This window comes from Rosa rugosa, chromosome 5 (assembly GCF_958449725.1).
Source record: "Rosa rugosa chromosome 5, drRosRugo1.1, whole genome shotgun sequence".
NCBI classification, from domain to species: Eukaryota; Viridiplantae; Streptophyta; class Magnoliopsida; order Rosales; family Rosaceae; genus Rosa; species Rosa rugosa.
Genome location: NC_084824.1, coordinates 45,864,486 through 45,868,385, shown reverse-complemented (window position 1 = coordinate 45,868,385; position 3,900 = coordinate 45,864,486). Strand labels below are relative to the sequence as shown.

Genomic DNA, 3,900 nt, shown 5'->3' with positions numbered 1-3,900 from the left:
TCCTTATTTCTATGTCAACTGAATTCGCTCTTTATTCCACGGGAAAAAATCAGTGAAATCTTGGAATTCCTGATTGAACCTATGTCCACCATCAGATCTGATCTTGTAACTGCATGTCCTACATTTTTTAGGGGCCACATTGTCTCTCTCTTGACTGTAAACATCAAGGTGATGAAAATTGCCAGGCCATTGGAAGCTGCAAAAAAATAGTGTACCTCCAAGAAAGTTCAGTTTGAAATTGATCCAAAAGGACTCTTGAAAGCGAAGCAAATGGACTCCCAGATCGTCATCCTTAGACTTGCAATGAATGGTAAGATCTGCTTTTGGACCCAAATCATTGATAATTTCAACATGTCTGGAATTCCAAGCAGCCTCAGTCTTAGTGAGCAAGAGGATGAACAATAGTATCAATATCTGATTCATCTTATTCTTATGTGTTTTGTTTCACAGGGATGATATTGTGCATACTAGAGGGTAGTTGTCGATCAATTTATACAAGAAAGTGATGCAGTGCCTCATAATTTCCAAACTATTTTAGTAAGAGTTATATTCATGTCTATATATATATATATTCATATGCACATTTTACTATATTACCAAATTTATCTTTTTTCCAAGGTTGATATTCAATTATTCATGGCCCATTCACCAATATAAATTGTTTATTCTTTATTTGGGTGTTAATTAAAGATTATCATCCTAGCATGCTATGAATATTGCCATAGTTTTGTTATATATATATATATACCAAAAACAGATAGTGGTAGATTTTGCTGGCAAGAAAACGGGGAGAATGCAATTCTCAATACTATAAAGATAATTATGATAGATGTTGCTGACGAGAAAACAGAGATTATACATCGAGAGCTAAGGATAATCTATATCTAAGAGAACTCACTCTATTAGTTAAATTGAGCTTGACAATACTCAAATACTGATTACACGTATTTCTATGCGCGTAATTGTATTCTAAACACTATAATTAAGTTAATCTCTAAACCAAGTATTACGTAATTACTCTATTTTTATTTATTTATTGGAAATAAGCGGAATAGTGAAAATCGGAGGAAAATAGTGCGAATTGGAGCAAAGTAAAATTTTCGACAAAAAGATAAAAATCAACTACGAGTCTACGGGTGTGTTTGGTACAGCTGTGCTTTTAAAAGAAGCTAGCTTTTGCTTATTTTTGAAAATAAATGGCTGAAAAGCAAAGCAGCTGAGTGTTTGGTAAACTGGCTTTTTATAAGTGCTGTCAGTGGCAAAAACAGTGGCAAAGTGTTTGGTAAACTCAAAACTGGCTTATGCTTTTTGTTTGTGGAATGACCAATTTGGACATGAAAGAATTTTTGCCTTAATTATGTGGTTATATAATGTAGTTGCATTGCTCTTTTTTTTTTTTTTTTTTTGCCTTTCCTGTGAAGAACTTGAACTATTTTTTTGACTTTGTCAAGGGGAACCCAAAGGCTTCCTAGGCCCAAGATAAACCCCTTCGGCGCATGTGAAATGCTCCAACTGTGCATTGCAGCACAATGCCTGGCCACTTTGACAGCGTTGGGGTTCGAACCTAAGTTAGGGAGCACACCCAACTAGGCAAGAACTACTAGGCCACTTGCAGTGGTTGTAAAGAACTTGAACTATTAGTAACCTTTAGAATTTACATATAAAATCTTTGGTGGTTAACCACCTCCATTCCATTACCCGGGGCATATAACATTTCTTATTTGATGCCATACATAACTAGCACAGAATACTTGTGCTTCTACATCAAGCTCAAACCAAGGATCAAAACTAAAAACTATAAAATAAAATATTATCACGAGTCTGGTAACATTAATTGGTTTCCCACTTTGGAAACAAAGCTCAAAATTGGCGAAATCAGTATCATCTAGCTTCATTTCACCACATGACAAGTAAGACAACTTAAGCATCAATCAATTTCCTTTGCTGATGTAATCTCTACTCCATGTAACGCTATGTGAAACTTTTTTTTTTTTTTTGTAAATGATGAACATCAACTCAATAACCGTGTTCTTTAACTGCTAAAAACAAACACATTGTTTTCAGCACATTCAACATCCACATCTGATTCAGATGGTCAAATTCTAATGTTACAGAAACATTCACAGCTGGTTCCTACCATGTTTTCTTTATCAAGACATTAAGTTGGAACAAGATAATAACCTTCATGACCTTGACCTTGATCAGTAATCAAAGCTAACGGAACAACTACTGCAAGTACTGCAAAAGAGAGACCACAGAACAATTTTACAGCAGCCTTGCAAAGGGGTTTTCTGATGCCAGAATCTTGAATTTCTGATGTTATTTCAGGAACCACATTATGAAACGCTTGCAAATTAGCGTCTTTAGGACTACCATCTGTTGATGATACAGATTCAGGGCCACCTTGGAACTGCTCATTACCACCGTCATATAAGCTACCATTGCAATCATAAGTAGCACCATGACCTCAGGGGACTGGTTGTGGCACCTCTTGATACTCCATTTCTAGGATTTCTTTGAAGGAAACCTGAAAATTCTTCTGTGCACTCTCCTTCGTTTTTATGAACTGATTATTCCCAGAGTCTGAATGTGCATTAGAGTAGGATATCCCTGAAAAAAAACCGTCTTTGAGAGACACATCAACTCCTCCACGCTCATGACTCCAAAGTTTCCGGTTGACACTCCTGACTGACTCGTCCATTTCTTTAATAACCAAGTCAAGTCCAGATAAAATGCTCCAAGGATCTAAGCATTTCATCAAGAAGTTCACCATTTGAATAGCTTCCAAGATTTTCTGAGAATTGCCCTCTATTAAACCATTGCTCAATATCTGCAGTCCAGCATGTATCAACAACCTAGCATATGGTTCAACTATTATAGCATTACGCTTTGCAAGAGATATGACGAGACCCATATGTGCATTCAATTGAGTAGATTTCTCCTCCAAAGCCCCAGAAACATTCTGACAAACCTTATTAACCATCTCATCTGAAGCAAAAAGCCAATTATCCAAATCCACAAGAGCCTTTTGATTCTGAAAACATATCCATTTGATGTAAACTTTAAGCAGGATTTCAACATACAATTCCAGAATTCAACTCTGCAAAAACAAGGCTTGCAACTCACATAAAATCGCATTGGTTTAATTAAGCTAATTAAACTGCCATATTTTTCCTTTGTCTTCTTTCTATTCCCAGGAACCACCCACGTGCTCCTTATCCCTACATTTACTGCGGCAATCACCATTAATTCTCTTCTCCTCTCTCCACCAACGGACGAGATGCATTCCCTTTCCCTCTCTCTTTGACCATAGGACACCACGACTCTAGATATAAGAGCAAGTCTACCCGTTGTCAAGAAATGTCAAGGTCGAAAAGTCAAGGCGTCGACCAGTCAAGAAACTGTTCATTGCCACTGGACATGTGTTTCCACCCGTTCTGTTTCTTGACCAGTCAGTTTTACTGTTCATTGATTTTATTTTTTTTTATAATTGAAAAATTGAAATAGATTTGATGTAAAACATGGTAATAATGTAGATTTATGGATAATTAATGTTATAATTGTGATTGTTATAGCTTTTCGGAAAGGGAACGATGCTAGAAAATTGAAATAGATTTGATGTAAATAGATGGTAATAATGGAGATTTATGGATAATGTGAAGACCCGAATTTTCATTTATTCGATTTTTTTTTTATTAGAATAAGGATTTTATTTAGGGTGGTTCTAGTTGGACCTCCAAATTTGATATTTGGACCTCCCATACTTAGTACACCTCTAGTTTACTTTTTAAAATACTTGAAAAGCTAAGTAGACCTCCTTATTTTTATCAAAATGCCCTTGAACATGAGATACAACAATCTGTTACTATACTTTTTAGGGCTAAATACTGTTTACCACCC

The 3,900-nt window shown here is 35.8% G+C and overlaps 1 pseudogene; it reads right to left on the bottom strand.

Annotated features, from left to right (window-relative positions):
* Positions 1-1,839: 1,839 nt before the first annotated feature.
* On the bottom strand, positions 1,840-3,094 carry LOC133711747 (uncharacterized; annotated as a pseudogene).
* Between the last annotated feature and the right edge of the window lie 806 nt (positions 3,095-3,900).